Source organism: Argiope bruennichi, chromosome X2 (assembly GCF_947563725.1).
Source record: "Argiope bruennichi chromosome X2, qqArgBrue1.1, whole genome shotgun sequence".
NCBI classification, from domain to species: domain Eukaryota; kingdom Metazoa; phylum Arthropoda; class Arachnida; order Araneae; family Araneidae; genus Argiope; species Argiope bruennichi.
In genome coordinates, this window is record NC_079163.1 from 86316702 (window position 1) to 86332105 (window position 15404).

At 28.8% G+C, this 15404-nt stretch overlaps 1 protein-coding gene across 5 annotated transcripts in view; it reads right to left on the bottom strand.

Annotated features, from left to right (window-relative positions):
- LOC129960205 (rho guanine nucleotide exchange factor 17-like) overlaps positions 1 to 14843 on the bottom strand; it is a 259387-nt gene extending 244544 nt beyond the window's left edge. For all 5 annotated transcript variants that reach the window (XM_056073437.1, XM_056073438.1, XM_056073436.1 and 2 more), the window contains exon 1: positions 14598 to 14843. The gene's annotated coding sequence lies outside the window, so the exon portion shown is untranslated. The remainder of the gene's footprint in view (positions 1 to 14597) is intronic.
- Between the last annotated feature and the right edge of the window lie 561 nt (positions 14844 to 15404).

Here is a 15404-nt window from a genome sequence, read left to right on the forward strand (position 1 = left end):
AACCGATCTCATTGTGTAACGCAAGGTCACTTTCGTAGAGACATTAAGTTCCCGACAATAAATGCTACCGTTCTCAGGTTAAGGCTAGGCAGAAAGACTTCAAAGGATATCCTATATAGAGAAAATATTTCTACACAAAAGTAAAATATATTTAATAATGTATTAAGGAAACAAGTAAAATTTATCAGAATTTGAACTACTTTATTATGTAAATAGTTATTTTATTTAAAACTTTGACACATTTAGAACTAAATTTTTCAATTATGCCTAAAGAACGAAAAAAATAATTATGTTCTGCCTAAGACATTTTCCCAAGGCCCTATTGAAAAAGAAAACTCAATGCGAATCAGTAAGATTGGTTTCCATATTCTATAGTGTTACGCTGAATTTGAAATTTGCATACTGATGGCAAAAACGCTGTGAAAACCAACAGAAGTAACTTACAGCCCAAGAAATATTAAAATGAGGACGGAAAAAAAAAGAGAACAGCAATGAATGAAATCATCAAAAATAAATAAATGAAAGTTTTGGATAAAGGTGAGATTTCAATGGAAATATAAAATTTATTTTCTTTCTTGATATTATAAGCGAATGGATGGGAAAATTTTTAATTAGTATTCGATGACATTTAAATAATCAGATATTCTGAACTTAAATCCAAACGTGTAGAATGCGAGCACAAAATCTAAAATGGTAGTCTAGAGAAATGGGGGAAAATGCATTAGCCAAATATTAAAAAAAAAATCTTAAAGCAATTCAGAATTATGAAATGTTTAGTTATTCATAAAAGCAAGAAAGAACAAAGAAAAATAAAGAATATATTTTGCTATTGCTCATGTCATTTTTTCTTTAAACTTATTAATCAATATAAGCCATATAAAATTGAGAAAGTAAAAAAAGACTAATTATTTCGAAAACTAAGCCTTGCCTAAAACTAAGCCTTTTTAATATGAACTCTTTATCAATAAATAAAAGCACGGGTTAATCTGGGAGATTTCAGAAACTTTTAAAAAGTAAACTCTCTTTCGAGATAAAGAGACGAATATCATCTTATCATCTTATGGTCAGGTTAATCTCATCATTTGGTTATTTTAAGAACAAAAGTTGAGAATTTTAAATTATCCTTTAAAAAACTAAATCTTTTTAATATTTAAACATCAATATTTTTATAAAACATTAGTAAAACTAGGGATAAAATTCAGTTATTTTTTATTCCGGAACAAACAGTGAAAATTCAGAATTCTCCCGAGTAATTTCGAGACAATATCTAGTTACCAGTTGTATGGAGGCTCTTTTCTGTATAGAATTTTCTACCTATCTAAATACCATCAGTATATATGTAAATATATTCCTTTTTTAATACACCATTAGTGTTCAATTAATCTTAATCGAAACAGCTAAATGACAATAAGAATAATATTTCAAAAAATTACTTAACAAAACAGAATAGTTCCAATATTGTGTTATTGGACTTCATTAAATAAATTGGAAATATATAATAAAAAAAGACCTTCTACTGAATAAAGTTTAAACTTAAAATAATTAATCATGACATACACTACTAGTTAGCACTATTATTAAAGACGTACAATAATTGCTTAGTCGTAAAATCTTCAAATTTAGCCAAGGTAGACGTTTTTTTAATATGATATAAATTAACTTATCCCTTGCATCTTTTTATATGGTAAAACGAAATATTAAAAAAAAATTATTTTAATAATCTATGATTACTTTAATTAACCACACCCATACGTTCTTCAGTAGTATTACAGTTTACGCATCTCGTTAACATCCAGGTTGTAACCGGAGAGTAGAAATGTAGACAGAAGGATCGTCCCATTTTTCTTTCAGCTTTCTCGAATGCAGTCCTTCTGAGATAATATTTCTACTGAATCACCCTACCAGTCTTGGATAACTACTAAATTCAAGTTTGTTTTTACTCAGATATCTAATTTGAATGAAAAATAAACAGCGCGCATATTTCATTTCAAATGCATGACGAAACAAAAGTAAGAGGGATAAATAGTGCTTTCAATTGAAATGCCCTAGTTTCATTACCGTTTAATTCAGATATATTTGAAGTCAAAACTTTCCTTTTTGAAATAAACAAAACTGAATTTTCTTTATCAACAATGGAGTTGCGTCCAAACAACAAATATGTGTTGGCCATAAGGAAAGAATTCATCCCAAATCCAGAGACCTGAGAGTAAAAAAACAAAAACAAAATCTAATATTTTTCTCATGAGCTTAAGACAAATGTTCGAAAGAGTTTTTTTCGGCATTTCCGGTCAAGATAAAAGTATCAGCAAGCCAATTTATCATTGGTATCAGTTTCGTCTGCTACATAATTCAGTCGGCGTCCTAAAAAAATTATCTTTAATTTATCGACGTTCTTGCCGTATATTTATAAAACAGTGTAGTACCAGACAGAAAATAAGAGTTTACTTTTCAAAGAAGTTCGATTTGATTAATATTTATATTCAGTAGAAATTTAAGGTGCTGATCATAATCACAGAATCTTTGACCAGTATAGCAGGAAAAAAGATTCATTGTTCTTCTAATGCAGTGAACGGCAGGAAGATGAAATGATCTAGACGCATTTTGTCTTTATTTTAGAGGTTAATCAATCAATTTCTAAAGCACTATATAGCATTTCAGAATTAGAATTCAGAACAGAAATTTCAGTAATTACCTTACCTAAACATTTTTTTTTTTTTTTTTTTTTTTACTGTAAGAGTTACAGAATTATTTTAGAGACTGTTAAGTTTTCGTTCTATGTTATCTTTGGCTTATAACTTTTCGTATTTTGTTATTTCATTAAAATGGTGCGATTTTCTTTTAAAATAATGTTTTTAATAAGATTTATTACTCGACAAATTTCGGCTAAAGGAGCTGTTGCTTTGAAAAAATGTTACATTAAATACCCAGACAGAGGATATCGTTAATTACAGCACCCTGTTTTAGACTTGAACATTCCTTAAGAGCAATCTTTATTAATTATATTTATATTGTCCAACATTCAGAGATTTCTGTTGCATAAGATTAGAACGAAGTTAGCAAAGACATTAAAAGACGCATAACGTTAGAAAACTATTTGACTAAGAAAGTTCAGATAAAATCTTTAACTTTAGAAATGGGTTGCAAATTAAACATCTGCACTAAGTGCATTTCTTAATCTACAGCTATAACAGAAAAGTTAACTTGAAACAAGCACGATTTGGTTCAGCATATTAGAACTTCGGAAAATAATTCCGAAAATGCTGCAAAGTCAAGAATAAAAGAATTTTAAAATTTCGATAATTTAATTTTATTCAATAGCTATTATTCTTTCGGTTAAAGAATTGCGGGTCATCACTTACACATGAGTTTTTTTCTCGACTCGGAAGAGTTAATATATATCATATGCATAATATAATCAAATAAATTGAAAACTATAAATCGATCAAATGAAATTAATATAAAAAAATTTGGATAGTCATATAAAATTACTTTTCCTATCTTTCAGAATGACATATTCATCATAGAAGACAGAAGTTTCAGTAATTACTTTTCCTAAAAAAGTAATTGAATTTAAACGCAGAAGAATTTTTATTTTATATTTGAGTTGCAGAAAAATAACACTGATTTCAGTTGCACAATCTACGGTATCGTTGACTTCCAAAACTGACATGTATATTGTACAAATTCTAGATCAACTTAATAAATTAATGCCGAATTTGAAGTTACACCGATGTGACGGAGAAAGGCTTTTATAAAATGCATGCAGCACTTTAGTTGAAACCCACTTCCAAATTTCCGTACCACACTATCGACATTTCTAAATTATAGCTCTACAAAGCCTACATTTATAACGGAATTTTAAGAGAATCCAGAATCGATAGCTCCAATAAGAAAGCTGAATTAGTGTCGTCAAATGATTGCGTTACTCCCATTTCCTGAATCCCGCCTAATATGAAACATTGCATTTTTTAATGCCGAATTCAAGATATTTCATTTTTATAGAACCAGGTTTTTTCTTAGTAAAACAGATAAAAAAATAAATAAGGGTATTAAGGGTATTAAATTATAAATATAAGGGAACGGATATTAAATTTGAGAAATTCTTGACGTTTCTTCGAAAAAAAGCTTTTCGTTTTCAAATCTTGGTTACATTCCAACTTTTTCAAAAATTGGCGGATTTTGTGGGTGCAAAGTAGCAACAAATAATTGTGTATCAGCAAATTAAATTGAAAGATCAAAATATCAAGATATTTTATGCTCGTAGACGCAATTTCTGCCCTTCAAGAAAAATAGTAAGAGAATATTAACCATGAGCATTTGAATGCATTAAAAAAACACATAAGTTTATAAAAATTCAATATTTTTTGAAAAATTCAACATGATTTAATACGCGAGTAAAATAATCATAATATTAATTTAAGATTATAAGCCCAGAATTTAAAAAAAATAGCAAAATTATTTCAAGATCAATTCACGATTCAGGGGGAAAAAGACAGAAAGAAAAGGAAGTTTCATTTAACGATATATGACAAGAAACTTAGCAAATATGTTTACTTTTAACATTTTACAAAATCGAGATTACTCACTCAGTTATTTCTGATCACTTGCACCGTGGGAGAAATTTACAGAAATATTCTTTACCAATATTTTCGCGATCCTATCTAAGTTTAGAAACTATTATTTAATGCGACGTTTTAAACTTAAAAGAACATAAATTTCACCGAAATTTCAACAGCAAACTTTATTAAGAACGAAAAATTAATTATTAAACCAAAAATTTCCATATATCTTAGAACAACGAAGATAACTCGTATTTGTTCCAAATCACTTCTCCGTAAAAAAGGCGCAGAGCTCTGAAAGGCGTAACACGTCTTAAATTGACGATCATACAGTACAAAGCAAAACGTTGATTCTAGAGACCTACATTCTTCTTTCTCGCGGCAAAAAAAAAAAAAAAAAAAAAAGGAACAAAATAATAAAAAAACACATTCTTTTTCTTTACAAAAAGAAAAAAAGAAAGAAGGTAAGAAAAAGAGCCTGTCTTCCACTAAAACGATTCTGAGGCGGAAAGCCGATTCATAAAATGAGTGATGTTCATTTCGGAGCAAATTTTCGAGATCTTTAATGAAAAGACACTAAACGATGGGAATAAGCCGAGTTACATTGTCAGGGAGAACCCTCGAAAAAACAGTCTCGCTATCCACCTAATTATCTCCTTAATTATTTCCGTTGAACGCTCATCTATTCATGTCTGAGAAAGACGAATTGCGTCTGTACATCTCTGTCAGCCCACTACCACTTAGCACGGGCCGCCGCTCCAATGGGCAGAGCAAAAAGAGAACTGTTCAGCTTGAGAAGGGCTCTTCATAAGCGAAATGACGACAGTCGAGCTTAACAATCGCCTTAGTTTCTGGAGGGACGTCTTCATGTTTGAAATCAAAATAGGCTCGTCTTTAATACTTCGTCTTTATTAGATTCGGTTAAACGAATTGCGAATGAAAGTTAAAGAGAAAGCGAATTAATATTGAATATGAGAAAATGACGTCATGTATATTCATAATGCACATTACTATAGTTAACACCAAAGGATTGTAAAAAGCTCTTACGCAAAGGAAATGCAGTGCATCATAGCGAAGGATAAAATACTCAGTACGCTGGATAGGCACAATACTCATTTACTAATAATATTAGTTAAAAAAAAGTACCTTACAAATACAAATGCAAGAGAGAGCAATGAAAATTTATATTTATAATAATCTTTTTTAGACATGTTAAAAATATTTTTTTTTAATATATGTCGATTATGATCCTTAACTCATTCAATCATTAACAAAAAATCGTAAGAAGCGTCTTCGTGTAATATATGAAGATATTTCATTATGACCAAATTTTTGAATTTTCTACACAACATATGATTAATTTCTTATTTGATGATGTCAATGAGAGAGTAAAATTTCGACTTGAAATGTCTCCACATATTCATACTTAGATGTCAAAGTAAAAATTCTTTATTGTGAAAACAAAAATATATTTTTAAGGTTGCATTTCGATTCTCTAACAAATGAAATAATTAATTAAAGTGAATTCCGAAACATCTGTAGTATATTAGTGCATGTTTATAACCCAAATACTTTAGGAAGACAATATTATTCATAATGTGTAACTGATCTGAATCGCAATCCAGACATATACATTAAGATTTTAATTCATTTTAGACTGGAAGCTAAGCAATTTGTAAGGGTTTGAATTATTACTTAAAGTTTGCAATTATCCAAATTCGTTCCGTGAAGTTAATTCATTTTAACGTATTAATTATTTCTAATGATGGTAAACTTCTAATATACACTTACAATAAATATGTATGTATCCGAAATATGAATTAATAAAATGACACACGCAGACATAGATAGAAGTTTCAGTTGTAAATATTTAACATACCATTATTTGTATGAGATAATGTAATTAAACATATTCCGTATATTTTTTGAACAACGTATATTGAGAGTGAAGTACTGCGTCATAAATCAATATTTAATTAAAATTCAATGATATCTAATTTTATAAAAAACTTTAGGCATTTGATTCGTTATTTAATAAACAAAGATAATTTTTTCTGAAATTTTTTTGATGATATGGAGAATAGTTTTAAATAAAAAGACAACTATCTATAATTATATATGTCTGATTTATAAACACAGTCAAAAATAAATTTTTCTGGAAATTAGAGCCATATTTATGCATTGTACCAGAATGCTCTGACTACCAGAAGGCGAAAAATTCTCGCAGTATTTGAAGTGTTAAATCAACATATTGCCATCAAAAAGCAAATTCAAGGATAAAATGAGCAGATGGTCAAGTGCAAGCCGGCTATGTTTGAATCACGTCTGCATAAATGGGGAAAAGGAAAAAGTTCAATGTGTTGAGGAAAGCATTAATAATAAGGATTGGTGTTCAAATAACACGTGCATCATATTTTTCAACAACAGAAGTTTGCTTTTAGGGAAAGAAGAATGTAGTTCTGAAAAATAAATTTATGAAGGAAAAGATGAAACCGAAAAAAAAAAAAAAAAAAAAAAAAAAAGAGGAGAAGAATCCATAATACATGGATCTTTTATTACCAGTTAATCTGAAACTGGCCAAAATACAGTTTAGTTTCTTAATCCTCAGTCATTATCAGTGGTAAAGAAAAGAAATAATACTTAACTGAATTTTCCTTTTTCTTTTTATTTACTTATTTTTGTTATCAGTTTGAAAAATCATTTTGACTCTAATTCAAAACATAGCTTTGAGCCCACAGTTATTCAGCATTATTTTTTGCATCTAGTTGACCCTTCGTTAAGCTGTTTAATATTGAAAATAAACATTCATAAAAATTTAAATTCAATGCACGTTTTTATTTGTTTTGCTGGATTCAGTTCGTTTGCTGTTATTTTTATCATTATTTAGTAGGCTCTTTCGGAAGCAAACAAACGTCAAAAGAAATTTTTTAATATACCCTTAGAATAAAAAAGAAACATTGAAATATATTTTGAAATGATAGCTCTTAAAAATAAGATTAAAAAATATGTTTTTCTTTTTATTTGAATTATTTTGCAATTTTATAATTTAATAAGAGATGATTCAGAGATCATCATAAATATTTATCCACTACTATGCCAATGCTTGCAAGACAGTATGATCTGGAAAGATCTTTGAAGATAAGGTTAGTAAAAGCACCATTGTTTCTCAACTGTAAAAAGAGAGTTAAAGAAACAGCTGTGTTGTGACTTCAAACAATTAAATAACGTAACTGAGGTTGCATACGCTAAGAAACAACAACCACGAACCTGCAATGATTTATACGAGTTAAAATCGGAAATTCTTAAAGAATAATGAACGACCCAAGTAGTGTCGGGCAAAAAAATATTATATTCGTGATATTTCTCATAAATCCTTTTTCTTTCAAACTCATTAATAATTATAAGCAAATACAGCTTTTTAAAAAGGTTTTCGCTTTAAACAATTCAATAAAATTTGCTAAATAGTTAAACTGAGTTTTCTTTAAATTAGTATGAATTAACTTTTCACTATTATGTTTATTTCCCGATCTTATGGAGGGACTCCAAAAAAAACCCGTATTTTAATTAAATGTATGCAAAATCTGAGAAACAAAATTAAATCTTAATAACTCTATGTTCAAAAATCAGATACATTCAACATGTTTTACAATTACAGATAAAATTATTCAAATTTGCATTATAAAGTATATTTGGAAAAATGATACTGGAAATTCGTCACCTCTTAGTTTTGATCAAAATAAGCTGCCTTCTGCTAAAAGGTATGAAATGATCTATAATAAATCGAAGTATCTTTATTCTAACATATGTATAAGTTAAACATAGAAGTATAATCCGAGAAGAGTCTTACTAGAATATACTTTAAATAATTTTTTTTAATTAAAAGCATGAAGAAATAGTTTCAAAAGTAGAGTGACTATTTTTCAGGTTCTTAGGGTCAGGTAGGTAGTTTTTGGTTTTATGACATTTCAACTACTCATAAATTGCCTTTAAAAATATAGATTTTTGTAGTGATTCCTGTGTGCATTCTGATCCTTTCAACTTATAATGCTAAGATAATGAATTTAAAACTGCAAACGAAATGCATAGTTTCTCAAAACTCATTGCAATAATTAAATAAAAATAATAATAAAGTTACCAGTTAAAAGAAAAAAATACTAAAGAATTTTCAAATTTTTTGCCATCAAAAATTTAGAATTATTTTATGAAATAGGCAGGTTTATTTTTAAAAAAAACAAACAAAACCAAGACGCCCTTTGACAGGTATACAATCAATCCAAATTGACTGGGTAAGTTTTAAAATATAAAATGAAACCGATTTTCAATTCCCATAAAACTGGTGTTCTTTAACAAGTTTTAAATTGCTTTAATTTACTCGATCAAGATTCTGACCGAACAAAAAATATTCCTTCGTATCTTTGACTCAACAGTATAATACATTACGTTCCGAATCAACATCGCAATTGCTTTCTTCCTATAAGATTTCAGCATACCTTACTATTTTCAAACCTAATCCTAATGTGAGAAAAAAAGTTTGCTACACCATTTTATTTTTTTCAGAAACATCAGCTTTAACTTGATTCCTTTTCTTCCAGTTAGTGCTAACATCTCTCCGTAATCAGAAGGCCACTAGATATTTCATTTAGTTTTCCCTTTTAAGTATTTTATAAAACACGAATCCAATTGAATTGTTCAATTACTAAACCTGTAAATATAATAAATAAATATCAAAAATCAGGTCACTTATTTATGTACTACAAATGATATCGATTTGCTACGATATCAACTTTTCAATACTTTCATTTCGTAATTTTTTAAGACTTCTAACATTGATCCTCTTGCTGGTTAAAGATACAACGGATGCTGATCATAAAAAAGTTTAGCTCAATAAATTATGTGGCAAGCTATAATTTTTAATTAGCTCTCTCTATTTTAAATTCACATACTCATTCGTTGCAATATTTCCGATAGTTAAATTCGATAAAACTTTTAAAAAACATATTATTTAATAAAATTTAATGCAGTTCAGTTAAACTAGAAATTAATTTTATTTACAAACTCGTATCTCCTTCTTCTTTCTTTCTTTTTCTCTTTTTTAATGCGATCCAATTACCCATTAGAAAATCGATTATTCAATTATATAATTCTTTTTAAAATGCAATCAGGATCAGATACCCGCAAGATTGAACACCAAGGCATAACTTGCCAAGATGTAACACTAAAAAAGATTTCTTTTGAATATCTTATATTCACAATGAATTTTACAAGTTTTTTAACATTACATTCGCTAGAATAATATTCCAAACTGACACATAATGAAATTCTCAAAAGTTAGAATTCTCTTTTTTAATGCGATCCAATTACCAATTAGAAAATCGATTATTCAATTATATAATTCTTTTTAAAATGCAATCAGGATACCCGCAAGATTGAACACCACGGCACAACTTGCCAAGATGTAACACTAAAAAAGATTTCTTTTGAATATCTTATATTCACAATGAATTTTACAAGTTTTTTAACATTGCATTCGCTAGAATAATATTCCAAACTGACACATAATGAAATTCTCAAAAGTTAGAATCTGTTGAACGAAAGCCTATTCGTTCATTGCAACTCATTTTAGCTTCTGTTAAATTAAAAGCATGCTTATTTAATCAAATTATTTTAAACCGATCGGATCTTTAAGGTTTAATTCAATTATGATGTATAGAAAACATGAACCTTATATACAGAATAATTTACAGAAGGTCCTGTAAAACAAGTTTTCAAAATATTTGTTGAATAAGTCGGCTAAATCTCGTAGTTGTCAGAACAGAAAATTTCAAGCATGCACACATATAATTATCTGTCGTCCTTAATGAAAGGAGATTGACGTGAAGCTATTTTTTTTTTCTCAATCAGAACACTGGAACTTACTTGGAAATAATTTTGACATTTTGCTTCGTGACATATAGTTTTAATTCGGGCATTAATTGGTTAAAGGTTATAATAAAGTAATCATTAGTTAATTAGTTAAATTTCAAAATATAAAACGATAATTTTAAGCTGTTGTATTTTAATTCGCGTTCATTGACAAATGATAAGTTAGAATTTTTCCTATCATTTTCAGGAGATTTATGAAAAATTAATATAGATATGACAGCTAAATTCTATACCGTAGCTGTATGGCCAGATTGGCACAATGGGTTTTTAAATATTATTGAAGATTTCAAAAGAAATAATAACTAACATATCTGAATATTTTTTAAAAATACTATTTTGAAAAAAAATAAAAATCTTTATATATATTTGAAAATTAATAAAAATGTTAAAAAAAAATTGTGATAAAGCTTATTGAGATGCCCCTAAACCAAATAATTTCAAATGCGAATCGGAATTCTTAAAATAAGGAAGAGACTATAGTAAACGTCTCGGCCACTATAGTACGTAGAAGTACAAATTTACAAAATATAGAACAAGCAATTTCTAGCTTTAACACGACCGCAGCAGTTTGTTGTCAAGGGTTTTGATTTCGAATACAAGATCACGACGTGCTTCCATCAGTGATTCGTCAAGTAAGTGGGAATCGGTTCGTCAATCCACCTTGAAGAAATATTTCCCACAAGTAGGATCTGGAAGTTTGGAGAGGGGGTTCCAGTCAGCTGTCTTCCTCCTCAAAATTACGCAGTTCGTCCTAAATCAGATGGCCTTGTGGTAAAGTCTTGGTACTGAACAAGAAGGTTCCAAGTAAGCAATCGAAATCCACCAGAGATATGTCGTGAAATAAGCCTGGTGGAATCTTAAGTCAAACATGATCTTGGTGGTTTAGAACGAACGTTTGGAAAAGGATGTGCCATCCTCGTCATCTAAACCAAGCTTCATATTTATGAGATCCGTTCCGAAATAGCCCTCCAATTTCTTCAAAACGGAATAATTATATAACTAAACTAAATAGCACTGAATAAGTTTGTGTGTAGCTTTAAAATGTGAATTTCATCAAACTCAGATTCAATTTACCAATCTAGTCAGCAAGTCGACAATTTACACTTTTTGGAACATTTATTCAAAAGAAAAGACATTATGAGCGTCATATTAAAGCAATAAGGAATTAAGAAAGATGGGATTATTATCAGTAAACAAGCTGGGAAAAGTCAACACATTCAAATCTGCTTATGCTTATTTGTAAAGCTTTCTAAAATCTACTTCTTTGAGTTCAAACATAATAGCTGTGTAAGCTCTTCGTCAAAATTTACTTCATCAAGTTACTTAAGGCCATCTTTTAATAAGTTTCACTCCATGCAATGTTTTGACGCATTGATTTCATTTAATTAAAGACGTGGCGTCTACTTTTAACCTTTGTTCACCTCGTCTCACCTCTCAACCCGACCACACTTAAAGATTCTCTCAACTCTTCATTTTTATTGAAGTCTTCCTAACCGGCAGACACAGAGATGATGCCTGCGTCTAAGAAGATTGTACTTATTTCCTTGTTAAATATTTACATAGCAGCCTGAGACCACCCATATGCAAAGGAATAATATTAAAATTGACTGCTTAACAAATTCAGATGATTAACTTTACTAAATGTCTTCACCACTTCGCAGAATATCAGTAAACTACGCGCTAATGCTAATTGGCAACACTTAAAGATGTACGGTCATGTACATTCGATTTGAGAATTCACGGATAATTTTTGATTAAAATATCGCTTATTATGATATGAACATGTCTCGAATGATTAAATATATTTTATTGTAAGCAATTTGTATTTTCTAAATTACCTTCTATGAAATATTCATTTTTTAACAGTAGGCACGAATAGAAATAAATAACACGAACAATTGATTATCGCTATTATTCACGTCTTAAAAAGACCAGAAATAAGAACTATGAAAAATGTTTAAATTGTTTTCTTCATTTGTGCGAAACTTATCTATTTGTGAATAATTTCTTTCTTTTTTTTGTAATAAATGTAAATGACTTTTAAGAAACTTGTTGAGGTTTTTTTAAAAACGAACGCCATAATAACATTCAATTACAGTTATTCGACGAAATAATTATAGTTTTAATTTACATCGTTGATTGCTTTCTTAAATGAATGCCATACATTTTATATTAATAGTTAATGAAGTACTTTGCAAACCTTTATTTAAATAATACATGTTTTCGTAAGTTCCCAAACCACTGCACGAAATCTCTGCTTTAGAAATGAAACCTTAAGAGCTTATAATATTTGCAATTATATTTGCCAATAATTTTAATGCCCCCTAATTAATTTTTAACTAAAATATTTTATAATTATTAATTAAGGAGATAAATAAAATATTAATGTGATTCAGTGGATAGACCACAGAATAGACCAGTGACAAAAGATTCTTTTTGTATGAAATTAAATGATTTATTCTAGCTACTTAAAAAAATATCTTCAAATAAACGAAAGAATTTTTTTGTACTTTAAATATATTCGTCTCCTATTCTTAAAGCCAAAAAAAAAAGTTTACATATAACCTTCAAACTTTTTTGTATTCAAAATTCGATTCATATCTTAATAAAAATATGCATAGGAATATTAATTAGATCAATCAGTTGTTTTTGGATATGTACTGTGTTTCCTTTATATTTGAAATTTATTTCCAGAATTAAAACTCTTTTTATAATTGCTAATACCATCCGATAATGTTATTATTTTTATTTTTTATTATGAAAATTGCTTGACTTTATAACCAATTTTATAAAAGATTAATTCCTAATTTCTTTATGAAGGGACCCCGCGCAACTGTCTATTAATCTTCATGGAAAATTAACCATATGAAAAAATAAAATGATTCATATATTTAACTTTTGCTTCTAATAACTCTTACGTGTAGTCAATTTCGACCATTTGTCAACAACAATCTTAACATTGTCTGGTCCCATCAGATATTAGGCTCCAAAAGATGAAATATGATGACATCAGAACGGAAGCTTGCTCTCATCTCTTTTCTATCCTCTCTTCGGGATATTATGAATGGTTATCCTCAAAATCCATCTTTCGTAACAAGAGATAAAGAGATGAGCAAGCGTTCATTTAAAACTTAATTTTTTTCCCCCCAACTAGTTTTCTTACTATTTTCCTTACCATTTCTTTTTTTTTTTTTTTCAATTAGTTTCCTTACCATTTTATGCAATTCCTACGATTCAAAGTTTTATTTTTTTAAGCATCTGAATATTTTTTCAGGAATAAATTGATTTTATTTTTGTTATAATTTCATCATTTATTTGCTGAACAGTTATTATATTATTAATATTATTGCAATTTATTTGCTAAACCAAATTCTTTGTAAGTACTTAAACTTCCTATTTTGATAACAATTAAACAAAAACATGCAATTATAAGCATTCATCTTGCGTTAATATTGAAATAAGAGCACGATATAAGAAACATTAAAAAGTTAATATCCTTTGCAGTATGCTATAAATTTTAACACTATTATTATAATTATTATGACAAAAAATAAATAAAATTTTAAAAGCATTCAAGAAGGAAATTTCTCTAAAAATATCTGAAATTCCTAAATGATCAGAACACATATCTTTAAAACAATTTAAAGATGAAAAACCTGAAAAGTGTATGTGAAAGTTAAAGCAATTTTTGAGAAAGGTTCCGAAAAATTGGAAATGAACACAGCGTTTATAAAATGATTAAATATAAATAATATATGATTACAATTTTTTGTCTGCAATTCACTAAAGTTTTTTTTTTTCTTTTCTTTGCTATATTATCGCAAAGAGCATGTGATAATATAGCAAACTGAAACCACAGATTGCCTGTGCTGCAATTGCACAGCTATTTTTCTTTATCTTTACAGCTTTTTTTGGTGAAATTATCATTACATAAAAAATTAGATGTTTAAAGTGAGTAAAATCACTGAAACCATAAAAAATTAAAACAAACAAACAAAAAAAAACATGCACATAATAGAAGAAAAGATATGAAAATTTCTTCCCTATTCAATTACTCTCCGAGTTTACCACATTTTTTTAAACCATAACTTAACAAGAACCATAAGTTGGACTTACCGTGACAACAGCCGGTACGAGCAAATGTTTCGAACAACAAAAGTTTCATCCAAAAGAAGCGTCCGAATAACACGAGGGGGGAAATGTTCCAAAGATCAACAGGTTGTTTCCCGCCAGTTTTGACAAAAGAACTCTTCGATAAATTCTCTGGAATTGGTCTTGTGAATAATTAGGACAATCAGACCAACGAATCAGCCACTTCGGTAACCTGATAAAAATTTTGAGATAAATGATAAGCATACACCACTAAGGATTGTCTGATTGTGAATGTCTGATGCAGACCTCGGGTCTCTTGACCCAAACCAAACTTCTTCGCCAAGGGTTACTTGAATTTTTCCTCTTTACTCGCCAAATGGGAGGGGACACGTTGCCAAGCGTAAGTTTGCAATAGAGTTAAGAAAACTCCGATTTCGAATTACTCTTTTTATCTAGGTATTGGCGTAAGGATAGGGGGGGGGAAGAATGTAGATATCCCGGACACCAACTTTTAGGAGTGTCACGAAAACAAAATTTTAGTTCTTTTTTTTTTTTTTTTTCACTTTTTGACGAGGAAGGTGATTGTATAATTATTTTATTTTTCCATTGAGTATTATTTATCCTTTACAGCTCTGTACAAATATACGATTGCAAATAGTAAAATTATACATGTTGGATACTTTTTTTCTGAATCCGAATTATTACAGAAATCATATTTTGTGCATGTGATAACCTGATAAAAATATTTATGCATGCACTTTAATTATCATTTCATTCATTTTTCCTTTCACTCATTTAACAAAATGATTCCTTATTTTAACAAAAATGATT